The sequence below is a fragment of the Hemibagrus wyckioides genome, linkage group LG07 (genome assembly GCF_019097595.1).
Source record: "Hemibagrus wyckioides isolate EC202008001 linkage group LG07, SWU_Hwy_1.0, whole genome shotgun sequence".
In the NCBI taxonomy this organism is placed as follows: domain Eukaryota; kingdom Metazoa; phylum Chordata; class Actinopteri; order Siluriformes; family Bagridae; genus Hemibagrus; species Hemibagrus wyckioides.
The window spans coordinates 26,114,126-26,129,686 of NC_080716.1; the positions used below are offsets into that span (position 1 = coordinate 26,114,126).

At 38.0% G+C, this 15,561-nt stretch overlaps 1 protein-coding gene across 7 annotated transcripts in view; it reads right to left on the reverse strand.

Annotated features, from left to right (window-relative positions):
• Positions 1-15,561, reverse strand: part of LOC131356028 (zinc finger protein 521) — a 134,686-nt gene that overhangs the window by 31,399 nt on the left and 87,726 nt on the right. The gene's annotated exons all lie outside the window — the stretch shown is intronic.

The following is a 15,561-nucleotide window of genomic DNA, read 5'->3' on the forward strand; positions in this document are numbered from 1 at the left end:
TGCGTGAATTCAAGCAAAATGCATCAATAGTTTCAGCAAATGTTTATTATCCATCTGTGCATCCATCCATCCGTCTGTCCATCCATCTGGCAGACCATCCGTCCATTCAACCATCCATCCATCCATTTATCCATATAACCACCCATTTATCCACATGTCCATCCATCCATCTAACCACCCATCCATCTGTCCACCCATCTGTCCATCCATCCATCTATTCATCCATCCATCCATCCACCCATCTGTCCATCCATCTGTCCATCCATCCAATCGTCCCTCCCTTCATCCATCCATCCATCCATCCATCTAATCACCTATCCATCTGTCCACCCATCTGTCCATCCATTCTATCATCCATCCATCCATCCATTTCTGTAGCATTTACAGAGTAACAAGGAACCTGGAGTCTATTCCAGGGGACTCAGGGCACAAGGTGGAGGACACCCTAGATGGTGTGTCACCTTATCACAGGACACACACACACAAACAGACACACACACACACACAAACACACACAATCTAGAGACACCATTCAGCCTGTATGTCTTTAGATTGAAGGAGGAAACCAGTGAACTCAGAGGAAACCCCTGAAGCACAGGGAGAACATGCAATCTCCACACACAGGAAAGAGGCAGGATTCAAACCTCTAACCCCAGTGTGAGTCAAACATTCTAACCTCTAAACTTTTTTTGTTTAAATAATTGTTAATAAATACAGTTGCTTTACAGTTATTCACATCTGATTGTTATAAAGGATGAGTAGTGATGCACAAAGCATTACAGTGACACCTGGGATCTAAACCGGGATTAGGAGAGGATTATTTATATTAAAAAAATTATTTATAAAATTTTTATGAGGCAATATTAGCTTTAAAACAAACACAAGTCATAAACACTTATTAGCACAGTTCTAAAGATTTATGTATATGTCTTATCCTGGAAAGTGTTCCAAGTATATTTAACTACTGATCAACTTAATTCTACTGTGTTTTGCCGAATGAGAAACTCCGATTGCTTCCAATTTGCCCTTCTTGTGTTTAGCATTGATTAAAGTAGTGATATGAGCACATGCTTTTGATTTCCCGAGTTTAAGAAGATGTAATACAATGCGCCATCAGTTCCCATTAAGCACAAATTGGACAGCCGGCAGGGGTCCTGTCTGCTTTAGAAACTTTTTTTTTCCCTCTCACTAGCATACAAAAAAATAGAGTATGGGGGAAAAAAAGCAGCTTTTACATCATCCCTGATGTTATTTAGATGCTGAGTAAAATGAAATGAGTAACAGCATCCACAGCTACACAAATCAATCTTCATATATATATATATATATATATATATATATATATATATATATATATATATATATATATATATATATATATATACATAGCTTTTTGTCTCATGATCTGAAAATTAGACGAAGAAATATTTATATTTTATATATATATATATATTTCTTAGTCTAATTTTCAGATCATGAGACAAAAAGCTGTGTGATTTATGCAAATGTCTGTTCATTATAGATTTCATGCTGCCTTCATGACAGTGCCAGTCAGCTGCAAAAGTATTGGCATCCTTCATGAAAATGAGCATTCTGAGCTCAAACTTTGTTACTCTATACACTTTTTTGCGATTATTAATTAATTAATTCCCATTTAATAAATGAAAAACAACAATTCAAATAAATGAAATGAATAATATCGTGGAGATCTATAATCTAGGGCGTTCATCAAGACTTGGTAGAGTTTATGGTTTGAGATGCTGTAGATTTAAGATAGATTAAAAACAAAAAAAATACAAATTGTAATGCAATTTCTAAGTGTTATAATCTAAGACAACGAGAAAATAAAAACAAGAACGAGATAATCTGAGCTTGAGCTGCCGTCTAGTTTTAATTAATGATAAAACAAAAATAAATAAATAAATAAATAAACTAATACATTTTTAAAAATCGATGCTCTTCAAAATCTGACATTCTTCACTTTATCTTTTATTAATAGCTTCTGAGCGACTTTAAGTTAAAATACTGATATCTATGAGCGCTACCATTCATCAGATTAACACGAAATCCTTTGACATTCACTAATTTTGTAATTTTGTATGTTGTAAAAATAGAAGAGTCCCTGTGGTAAAGTGAACATGGAGACTGCTCGTGTTTAAATGCCATTAATTCTCACTGCAATGCATTCTACTTCAATTTGCTTCAAAGTGCTTTCTGTTAACCCTTTTCTAGCGCTAAAGTTTCGATCGCTGACTTTCTCCCTGCGTTTGAAAACATAAAAAGGTGGAGAAAAGGAAAGAATTCTGAGTTGCCTTTACAATCAAAATGATAAGGTAAGTGAAACCATCCATGACTCATCCACTCTCTCGCTCTCCACGGTCCGGCGCTTGCCATATGGGGCCGAATCAAGCCCGGACACCCTCAGGAACCAGCTGCGGCCCACCATAGCACCCAGAGGACCGTTTAGCAGGACGGACCGTGATACAGCGCTGGCAAGACAAGCGACCTGAGCAGCCCGACACCCAAAGAAGTGCCGGGGACAGATGGGTGTTTAGCATGAATGATTCTGTTACCAGAGACACCTGAACCAGACTCTATACACACACACACATGCTCTCAAGGACACACACAGACACACCAAACATCCCAAACCAATTACCATAGAGACCCCTAAAAAGCGAGAAAGTCCATTCTGACCTCAGCAATGATATCATTATAAAATTAGGATCCTTTGAAAATTTGCATTCTAACTAGTCAAATTTCTTCAACAAACTCAGTAAAAAAAAACAAAAAAAAACTTCATTTTCTTTCAAAAAGTCCACAAGTAACAAAGCACCAGTGGGTCACACAATGGAAAATTGAAGAAAAAAAAAAAAAAAAAAAAAAAAAAATCATCTGGCAGCATGTCTTGCTGTGTCTCGAACACAAGAGTATTAAAAGCAGACTGCCCGAGACGCTTATGAGAGAGAGATACTGTCATCTCCGCTAGAGCTCTGAGCTCACTTCCATCCCAGAGTAGAAACTTCAAACCGACACAGCCAAACCACCAGCAGCCGTTCCTTTCAAAAAAAAAAAAAAAAAAACTTTCTGTTCAGCCATTTTGTACTCAGTGGGATGTAACTTTCAGGAAGAGTTTTGTTGGAGGAGCGGCTATGGATGATTGTTCGGTGTTCGTTGGAGAGATTATGTTAAATAATTATGAGCCAAAACTCTGAGAATTAAAAAAATGTGTGTGAGACATTCTGTATGTCCATCATTCACAGAGATACACTTTAACAAATGAGGGGGGAAAAAATCACAGCATGTAGTTTATGATAAGCACTAATATGTTTATTATTATTATTATTATTATTATTATTATTATTATTATTATTATTATTATTATTATTATTAGAACCCTAGATGAATACACAGTGCACTCAGTTTAAACCTCAGACTTTTCCATGATATTATATAAGATTTTGTGTCTAAAAGTAAAAGAATCAATAGCCAATAAACTCAGCTCGAAAATCAATATACTCAGCGATATTTGGTGGAAGCCTGTGATTTTTCAAAATGACCGCAGATTCTAGGCAGTTTTGGGCCGAGACGTTAGAGATGGGTGGACGGATGACGTCATCTCAACACACATTCAGCCGAAACTCTCTTTCATTCACGTATTCCTATTTTATCTATTTCCTGTGTTTGTGGATACTGCTGGAAGCTGTGAATTTCCCTTTGAGATGAATAAAGTATCTATCTATCTATCTATCTATCTATCTATCTATCTATCTATCTATCTATCTATCTATCTATCTATCTATCTATGTGGAACGTGAGTACAGCACTCATTACATATGCTAGAAGAAGAATCGTGTGCTTGCGATTTAGACGATCCGATAATTGAATTTTCTGCGAAATAAAGCACAAAAAGCAAAACAGATGCAGGAAATGCAACATTTTTTGCTTCAACAATCGGAAAAAAGTTGTATATCCTGGAAAATATGCAGAACATGGCTTTAATCCAAGTGGCTGAGGAAACCCAATATGCTTGTTTGTGATTGGACAAGCCTCCTGTTCGTCACTTTACTATAAACACGACTATAAACGCTTGTAGATCCTGGAGGCGGAGCTTCATGAACGCAAATGCGAACGGTAGTCAGTGAGAAAAACAATAATTAAATTGTAAACTAATCTTTCCTAACTCTGATTTAAGGCTGTGATTCTAGATGATTTGTCCGTATGTTTGAATCTGCTACGATGTTTATTATGATGATGTGATTTACTAACCTTCCATATATATATTTATATATGTGATGAACGTTAGGACTAGGAATGTAGTTAAGGACTGGTTTAGAAGTTACAGCATATCACTGTGCTAGTCTTATTAAATTATTTACGCACAAGCTAAAAACAGTGTTTATCGGTGGTTAATTTAATATAATTAATATAATAATAGACCTAATCTATAATCAGTAACCCGAATAATTTCAATCATTAATGAATTGATCCAAATCATCTGATCTTTCTACTTATTTAACTTTTGTTACATTTAGTGAATATATTTGACATGAAATTATTTAATTGTTTAATTACTACAGACATTTTCTTTTTTACATTCATTTTTTTCTTCATGACGCCATCTTGCTCTAGATTTCTTTGCCTCGGCGTATTTTTCTGCTACATGAGAACCCAATTTGTGGTCAGAGATACAGTCAATGCTTCTCTCACGAAGCGGTTCCACACAATTAAGTACGAAAGAAAAGTGAAATCTTGTAAACTCAGAGAACTTGCTTCACCCCAACCCCCACCCCCCCCCACCCCCCAAATAAAAAGAGATTCTCTGTGGCTTGGAGAGAGCCAGAGAGTGAGACACAACCCAAATGCGTATATATTTCACGCTCTATTGAGAGACAGAAGACGGAGAGATGAGATTTCTCTTCTGCTTTATTGCTTCTTGCATTTTCCAAGAAAACAGCTTCCTTTGATTATTAGCTTATGTTATTAAGAGGTAGGTCTCGTGGACATTTATTCAAATTTTATTTTTATTTTATTTTCCAAACCCTAATTTCTACTCCTAAATGTCAGAGTGGTTTACTCAGAGCTAAAGCAACAAGGGGCTGTCTCTCTAAAGGCCTACAACTCAACTGATCATATCATCATGTAGTCTCTTTAGATCCATTCCAATCTAATAACTTTCTGCTTCCTGGCAAGCGCAGCTCTTCTCTTTTTTTTGTGTCTATGAAACCGTCCGTACGTTCCAGAGAATCGTTTCTGTTTCTTTGGGTCAAACTTTAATTCCTTCTTTTCCATGCAGGCTTTCTTTGCGCGCTCGCCTCGTCCGTACTTCCTGACACGCCGCCTGTTCTGTGTTAACGCAGTTTTAAGAAGGAGACAGTGCCAGTGCGTCTGCAGCCTAGCACCGCTGACACCAGAGAAAGCTGAAAACTCATCTGCATATCCACAGGGTCTGCCGCTCGCGCCCTCATGCTTTATGCATTCAGCAGCTCGCTCCGGCGCTGGCGCTTAATCTCTCTCCCATGTGGAGGGAGTGGGAAGTAAAGAAATAAAAGAATCCTGCCAATATTAAATATACAGGATGCACCTTTTCCTCTTAATCTCCGAGTTGAAAAGGACACACACGGAGACGAAGGATCGGGTCGATCTGCGTTTATTTTGCGGGCTGAATCGTTGAACGGGTGCACGCAGTTGCTAACAGGAAGCTGTAAAGTGGGGGGAAAGTTCATTTTATAACGCACTTTTAAGACAAAGACGGAGCTTATTTAAAGTCCAGGTTTAGCAAAATGCCCTCGTTTGCTCTGCTCTCTGGTTCCAAAACAGGCTGCTATCAATTCTGCTGAGATTCAGCTCAGTGTTAGTGCTTGGCATTGATGCAGAAGAATCTGATACATAGATTTACAGCTGCCACAAGGGGCTGGGGAACGTCTTGCTCTTAAAGGGACCTACTGAGGTTAGCAACACATTTCTGCAAAAAACCTGCTCTGGAAAAAGGCTTTTGTGCAATGCACTGGTACTTTTACCAATAAAGAGGGAAAAAAAAAAATCAATAATGAAACTAAGCTGCTTTCTGTTTGGTCAGGTTTGATTATGTTTTGAACATGCAGTGGAAAAATACCAATGAGAAAGAAACCGAATTCATATCTTTTTTTTTTTTAGATATATATATGGCTGATTATCGATGGTGATTATATCCCAGTGATGTGAGAACTAAAATTTCACTGAAAACAATAAAATTAGATAGATAGATAGATAGATAGATAGATAGATAGATAGATAGATAGATAGATAGATAGATAGATAGATAGATAGATAGATAGATAGATAATATAGATAGATAAATAAATAAAATGGATGCTCCTCTAAATATCAGAGTTTCATTTCCACAACCGCAATCCTGTGCTTGCAATTTGGCCAGTTTGCCAATAAATAAATAAATAAATAAATAAATAAATAAATAAATAGCTCAAGTTGCATTGCACAATGAAAAACATATCTCAGCAAAATAAAAACAATAACCCTAAAAACTTCAGTCAAATGAGTCAATATGTAAAATATTACAGCAATTTACAGTAAATATATTTATATTTACATTTACATATATATATATATATATATATATATATATATATATATATATATATATATATATATATATATATTTTTTTTTTTTTTACAGAATTGTTTTGAAAGCAAGTAAATTGCTTACAATCTTCCATCCTTTTATTTTTCCTTTCATGTGTCATGTGTCAAGTTTGCTGGCTTCTGGTTGGTTCCTGTTTGTATTGTTTTTTCTTCTCTCTTCTAGCACTGAGGTGGTGGAATGAACTTCCCCTAGATGTCCGTACAGCCGAGTCACTGATTGTCTTCAAACGATGGGTGAAGACCTACCTGAAACACTTCAACTAGCTTTATGTATTTATTTATTTTGAAAAAATGTGCTATATTTCCTCACAACAGAGTTTTAGGCTGATGGTATCATACGTATGTGTCCTAGTGAACCAGTATCAATGTATTCATTGATAGAGACTTTTGAACATCAGTCTGGATAAGAGCGTCTGCCAAAAAACATAAACGTAAATGTAAACATTATTTTGAACATACAGTGGAAAAACAAAAACAAAACGAAAACAAGAGGACATATTTTTACATGCGTCTACTAGTGAATCCCAATAATAAAGTCACTAGGAAGTCTGAAAATCTGTATACAGTAAATATAAATATTAACTTCAGAAGTAAATCCCAAGCTTTCCTTAGTTCCCATTTGGCCCTGTTCTTGTTTTGCCAAAGGGATAAGAAACCTATAAATTGCAGGAACAGTATGTACCCTACAATAATACACATAATTATCGATGGGCAATCCCGTTGGTAATGTACAAAGCCTAAAAAAAAATAATAAATAAATAAAAATGCTGCAATTCCGCTTGGGTCACGTGGTTGGTGTGCTGTGGGCCTGTGCATGAAGCCACACCACTGCTGTTTAACTTTTATATGTGAAACTCCCTCTACGTTTGCGCTGATTAAAAACAGTCTCAGAAGGCCTTTATAGTTAGACGCAGACCTGGAAGCAGTAGGTGGGTCTGTTTCTCGCCTCTCGTGGTGAGAGCTATCTATTAAAGCATAATGGGCCCGAAATCTGCGTGATTAAAGCTCAGGGAATAAGGGATGCAAACAAATCGACTCCTCCTCCCTAGGAGAGGCTGTGTGTTTCTGCGTGTTTGTATATAGAAAAGGAAAAAGAGGATAATCTCTAGGGTGTGTAGTCGCTCACATGGGAACACGCTGCATCTTTCCAAAATTTATCGATTCGACGAAACAGGAGGATCTTCAGACGAGCTTCTCCCCAAAGACTAATTGCTGCTTGACTGGCCGTCGTTTTCTTCATTAGCTTCCACTACCATATAAGGTCGTATAAAAACCCGGGCTCTGGAGTCATTTCATTAGACGCTCTGTCTGGAGTTCTGGATCACTAGGAAATGGTGGGCACTGTGTGATATTTTGCCAGCAAGTGCACAGACTGGGACGCCAAAGCTGATTAGTAATGTTGTGTCTCCTGGAGATCCATGTGCAGAGCTGCTTAGCTCTGACGTCATAGTTTGTGAATTTCAGCAGTTTCAGCTTGGGTAGCTGTTAGGATCAAAAGACTGACATATCCCTGTTGTTAACACCTTGAGCTACATCTTGATACTATCACAATGACATGATAAGCTTAAAAGCCAGCATGTTTTATGCAGGTTATGACATCATGACGCAAACATAATTGTCATAATGGCATAACGACTTGACATTGATATTATTTAATCTTCGTAAGCCGGTAATGTGTGATGTCATAGTGGCATATGCCATTGTTAGTCCTTACTAGTCATAGTCCTTTTATGATGCTAAACATTGTAATTAATTACGGAGGTCATGAAGTGTTCTTATATAACTCATGATGTCACTGCTGTTATAACACTCATGATGTCAGTGCTGTTATAACACCCATGATGTCAGTGCTGTTATAACACCCATGATGTCAGTGCTGTTATAACACTCATGATATCATTGCTGTTATAACACCCATGATATCATTGCTTTTATAGCACTCATGATGTCAGTGCTGTTATAACACTCATGATGTCAGTGCTGTTATAACACCCGTGATGTCAGTACTGTTATAACACCCATGATGTCATTACTGTTATAACACTCATGATATCATTGCTGTTATAACACCCATGATATCATTGCTTTTATAGCACTCATGATGTCAGTGCTGTTATAACACTCATGATGTCAGTGCTGTTATAACACCCGTGATGTCAGTACTGTTATAACACCCATGATGTCATTACTGTTATAACACTCATGATATCATTGCTGTTATAACACTCATGATATCATTGCTTTTATAGCACTCATGATGTCAGTGCTGTTATAACACTCATGATATCATTGCTGTTATAACACCCATGATGTCAGTACTGTTATAACACCCATGATGTCATTACTGTTATAACACTCATGATATCATTGCTGTTATAACACCCATGATATCATTGCTTTTATAGCACTCATGATGTCATTACTGTTATAACACTCATGATATCATTGCTGTTATAACACCCATGATATCATTGCTTTTATAGCACTCATGATGTCAGTGCTGTTATAACACCCGTGATGTCAGTGCTGTTATAACACCCATGATGTCATTACTGTTATAACACTCATGATATCATTGCTGTTATAACACCCATGATATCATTGCTTTTATAGCACTCATGATGTCAGTGCTGTTATAACACTCATGATGTCAGTGCTGTTATAACACCCATGATGTCAGTGCTGTTATAACACTCATGATGTCAGTGCTGTTATAACACCCATGATGTCATTGCTTTTATAACACTCATGATGTCATTTCTGTTATAACACTCATGATGTCAGTGCTATTATAACACTCATGAACTCATTACTGTTATAACATCATATCATGATGTCAGAGCTGTTATAACACTCATGATGTCACTGCTGTTATAACACTCATGATGTCAGTGCTGTTATAACACCCATGATGTCAGTGCTGTTATAACACTCATGATGTCATTTCTGTTATAACACTTATTATGTCAGTGCTGTTATAACACCCATGATGTCATTACTGTTATAACACTCATGATATCATTGCTGTTATAACACCCATGATATCATTGCTTTTATAGCACTCATGATGTCATTACTGTTATAACACTCATGATATCATTGCTGTTATAACACCCATGATATCATTGCTTTTATAGCACTCATGATGTCAGTGCTGTTATAACACCCGTGATGTCAGTGCTGTTATAACACCCATGATATCATTGCTTTTATAGCACTCATGATGTCAGTGCTGTTATAACACCCGTGATGTCAGTGCTGTTATAACACCCATGATGTCATTACTGTTATAACACTCATGATATCATTGCTGTTATAACACCCATGATATCATTGCTTTTATAGCACTCATGATGTCAGTGCTGTTATAACACTCATGATGTCAGTGCTGTTATAACACCCATGATGTCAGTGCTGTTATAACACTCATGATGTCAGTGCTGTTATAACACCCATGATGTCATTGCTTTTATAACACTCATGATGTCATTTCTGTTATAACACTCATGATATCATTGCTGTTATAACACCCATGATATCATTGCTTTTATAGCACTCATGATGTCAGTGCTGTTATAACACTCATGATGTCAGTGCTGTTATAACACCCATGATGTCAGTGCTGTTATAACACTCATGATGTCAGTGCTGTTATAACACCCATGATGTCATTGCTTTTATAACACTCATGATGTCATTTCTGTTATAACACTCATGATGTCAGTGCTGTTATAACACTCATGAACTCATTACTGTTATAACATCATATCATGATGTCAGAGCTGTTATAACACTCATGATGTCACTGCTGTTATAACACTCATGATGTCAGTGCTGTTATAACACCCATGATGTCATTGTTTTTATAACACTCATGATGTCATTTCTGTTATAACACTTATTATGTCAGTGCTGTTATAACACCCATGATGTCATTACTGTTATAACACTCATGATATCATTGCTGTTATAACACCCATGATGTCATTGCTTTTATAACACTCATGATGTCAGTGCTGTTATAACACTCATGATGTCAGTGCTGTTATAACACCCATGATGTCAGTGCTGTTATAACACTCATGATGTCAGTGCTGTTATAACACTCATGATGTCAGTGCTGTTATAACACTCTTGATGTCAGTGCTGTTATAACACTCATGATGTCAGTGCTGTTATAACACTCATGATGTCAGTGCTGTTATAACACTCTTGATGTCATTTCTGTTATAGCATTCATGATGTCAGCACTGTCAGCTACCACTGGTGACTAGATGTGGGCGTGTCCAGTGATGCTACAAACTTTTCAAAAATGTATGCAAATATGTAGTGACACGAATATGTAGGTGCAGCTACTACCAGTGTGAGTGAAGACAGTAGAGCGATGTGATCGGTGCTAGAGAGCACACACTGCTTCTCCTTCATCTCGTATGATATAATGCAGAGAAACACTGCTGAACATCATTATATACCAACATCAAATCTCAGTCTAGAATTTTCCAGGAAGCTGATTTGCTGTGAAGTGGAATACTAGTTGCTCCACCCACAGATAAACGTTATCACTATGGCAGTATTCATAATATGGCAACTCACGATTTACAGATAAAACTGTTGTATGTGTGAATGCAGTATTTCTCACTTTCTAGCAAAATATTCGAACCAGAAAATACTCTTTCTATCCTACAGCTTTACATTTGTAAGCATCAACCATATTTAATTTAATAATTTAATTCATTTAATAACCCCTGATGCGGTGTGTACTATAAGGTGCATCGGATTCCCTTCGAAAGGCCGCGTTCCGACAAGCGGAAATTTATAAAGAGTATTCCGAATGACCGACAATAAAAACAATAAATACAACTACAAGGGACTTAATGCTGGAAAAGAACATATGGTACAGTTTATTAAATCACTGTGAGCCACTGAGGGAAAAACACTTGAAAAAATAGGAGGAAGACAAGAAACAATGAGGGGGCAAATGTGTACATTTTGTGTCTATCAAGAGAGGTCTTGTCAGCCAAATAATGGGGCATCAATGGGAACACGCAGCATGCTGCACCCCGATTAGCATGCTGCTAAATGTGGAGATGGTTCATGAGGGAAATCACGGGTACACGGCCGACCTATAGAGACACACTGAGGAGCTCCAGAGGAAGGGGGCAAAGCCATCTTTATTTCTCTAGTGTTGATTTACCACAATTTCAAATGAAAAAAAAAAAAATAGTGAACACTCTGGGGCTTGTCTGTCCAATTAATGGAGGGAAAATTACTTGTGTTGGCGAGAGGAGCACACACAGGGACAAAAAGCAGCAGACTGGTTATCTAATGATAGGTGGGAGCCGACAGTGAACACACCAACATACGTCCACTGGGAGGTAAACAGTGAAAACTGCCCTGATGGATTGTGCAAAGGCACAACACAAACACACACAGACATACACGCTGCACTTGATGGCTGTTTTGGTGGCCATTTCTGAAGCAAACTGCTCGCTCTTGTAAGAAATGTCAAGTACATGCACTCCGTCTATTGTGAAGATAGACGCAAAGCCGGGTAGGCTAATAAAAAAGGAAAGGGGAGGGAAGGGAAAAGAAGAGGGGATGGAGGGAGATCTCTGTATCTGGGTGACGCTTCGAGTTAATTATACGTACATGCAACACAGCAACAGCTCAAATCCACGAGTCCCTGGTCTCAATCATAGAAAAAAAAGTCAGTGCGCAAAAGAGACTAAGAAGAGCCTCTTGGCTTGGCTTGCGGCATTGAACGCTCAAAAATTAGCCAGCCTCTCATAATTATCAGCACTCACCTTAATTGACTCTCAGATCCTGCTTGCAGAGGGACGCACCCTCTGTAATAAAACACTACACACTATAGACAGAGCAGAACTGCACATTACATCCCTAGTCGTTTAAACAGAGTCTGGTTTCTTTTACCCTCCCTACCCCAGCCGTGAAAAAAAAAAAAAAAAGGAAGCAAGGAACATTTGGCAGAAGCAAATTCATCATCAGGTGTCTGGAGGTAGGGCTTTAATAGAAAAGGCAAGTCCCACTGAGCGCGCACCATGTTGCGGCCAGGCACGCATGCCCGCGAGCAGCAAGCCACCAGTCACAGTGGGCCGCCAGGCATTAGCATAATTTTATATAACACAGGCCTCCGCTCTGGAAATTTAATACATTTCAGCAGATAGCAGACCGCCATTTTGCATAATGTTTTTTTTTTTCCCTTTACTTCATCTTTCTGAGACGTTCACTGAGACGTTCTTTCTCTATCGCTCTACCTCTCCATGTCATGCTGCTTCTCTCTCTCTCTCTCTCTCTCTCTCTCGCTCTCTCTCCCTCCTGATGCTGCTGAGGCTCGTCTTCCTCGCCCGCCCCACGGTGCCCCTCGCACCAGGAGAGGGGAAGTTCATTACCTCAGCTAAATCAGAATTAGTCCCTTCATTTTGACGGGGCGAACTTCATTAGAAAGGCCCTTCCATAATCCAGCGGGGAGAAGTGATGAATCTACGTGGGGCGATAATTTGCTTCACACAGCACATTCAGCCGCTTCATCCATTTTTTTTTTTTTTACTTCACTTCTACACTTCTTTTTTTTCCCTTCGTCTTCTCCCTTTGCACTTTCTTTATGCGTTTTCTTTTGTGTCTTCTATTAGACTGAGAAGAACTGTGTGCTCGGAGAAAGGAAAACACCTGTACGCAATTAGCTAATGGCACAGAGCGCAAGAAAGGACGAAGGAATAAAGAACGGAGGTTGGCGTATCCCTTCAAAAATCCCCCCCCAAAAAACGATGGAAAAAGTCTAATGTTGCTCAAAAGTGAGCAATCAGACAAGTAATAAGAGATCTCAATCCAAATGAAGTAAAGTAGCGAAGTGTTATTAGCATTAGTGAAAACTAGCATGTTATTGGTATCCTTGCAGACCACAAATCAGGGAATGGAAGTGAAGAAAGCCAAGCCTCTGGAATGAAATACATCAACTGGTGGACTGTGGTGCGGATGTGGAGTCAGCAAATTATGTCTGCAGATCGAAAAAGCACTTAAAAAATGACCGTAGAGCAGAAAAAATGGCTGTAGTCATCGTCTAGCTTTTTAAACATGAACCATTATGGCTTCTGTAGCTCTGTTGTGGTTTATCAAATCACATGCGTTTATGTAAATTATTTAGCTAAAGGCAGTTCATCAGACCAGAGACTAGCTACAGGACTGGGGATTTTACCACAGCAAAGAAATGTGATGATTAGACAGGGAAGTATGTGTTTTTTACATTCAGTGGCTTTAGTCAAATGAGGTAACAAGAAGCACGAAACAAAACTTGTGTTATTTATAGCCTTAAACTAATTAAAATGGTTAAGATTCAATTATTCTAGTTGCTGATCTGCAGCTTCATAAACAAGGAGTTTTATGTAGCTGAATCTTTACAGATTTTCGCCAAATACCCCTGGAATACATGATTAACCACCTGGCCTTGCTAGCTCAATGCTGGCACCCATCTGGAACCATCTTCATGTCTTTCCTCTAACAGCACTATTACCTTTTCTTCACCAGCAGTAAGGCTAAATGGAAATGTGTAGTGGCGCCCCCTGCTGGTGCAGCCCACTGTTTCCCACCTCCTGGAGTCCAGGCAGGAGCACCAGTCTAATTTTGGCCAGTGCCAGCTCTCTCCTGGACCCCCAATTACCCTAGAGCAGCTCGGCGTGCTGCCGACATCTGCTTCAGCAGAGCTTCTGCAGCCCATTTATATTCCAGCTCATCTACATGGATATTGAAGATAATAATAAATGAACAGGGAGGAATAAGATGCAGCGCAGGGCTGTGTTTCAAACAGGCATTCGCTGGCGCTGCCCGCCTCGGATGCTCGTTGCCATAGTTTCCGCGATTTGAAAAGGCGAGGGCGACCAATCAAACGAGGAACAGGACACAATCAGGGGAGAAATCAGATTGTTGTGGAGCACGACAAATGAATTAAAAGGCAAGGAGGATCAGGGCCTTTGAGATTGCACCCAGAGCATCAAACAGCTGAACATGCTCCTCTTTTGCCAGAGGATCGAGCACAAAGACCTTCTGCCCAGATAATATGTTGCTAAAAACATGGCATGGAATCATTTTTGAATGAATTATGAATTTAAATATATTAAAAAAAAATTGTAGAATTTAAAAACAAAACAAAAAAGCTAAATATATATACCAACATAATTATTTAATAAAAATAAAGAAATAACAAAATAAAATACATATATAAACCTTTTAGATAGTTTCGAGAACTATGGGAACTATTATTAAATAAATTTATTATTGTAATAAGAAAAATGAGAAAAGTGTACTTCTAGCATTTTATTTAATATCTGTATCAGGGAAGATTTATAGAAAGGGAGAATTTAGAGCTTGACCTACTTCAGCACATCCAAGGTGTGATGATTAACTGATGAGTTGACTGAAGTGTGCAGTAGGGAGTGAGGAACACAGTGAAAATAACAGAGAGCTAAAATAAAAATGGATATGTGACACTCTCACAGCTGCATGTACAGATGAAGCTCAGTGGCGAAGGTTAATCAGAGTTATCGCCACTGTGCTTACACACTGATTAACCCGATGCTGAAGTATTCACACAAATCTTACTGTAAGAGGACGATGTGGAGAGAAAAAAAATGGCTATTCAATTTGAAACTGTAACAAGAGAGTGTTAAGAAATTCAGCTTCTAAAGTACAGTAAAAGGTCAAATTTAATAGATATACTCAAAAAAAAAAAAACAACACCACAAAAATACATTAAAATAAAATTTTAATTTAATAAAAATTTAAATAAAAAGACATGAATATAGGGCTGGGCAACATGATGATATATAAATATCATGTCTATAATGCCATGAATATATTTTATATATATTATATATCGTAGGTATCGTGATATATTTAATAATAGTT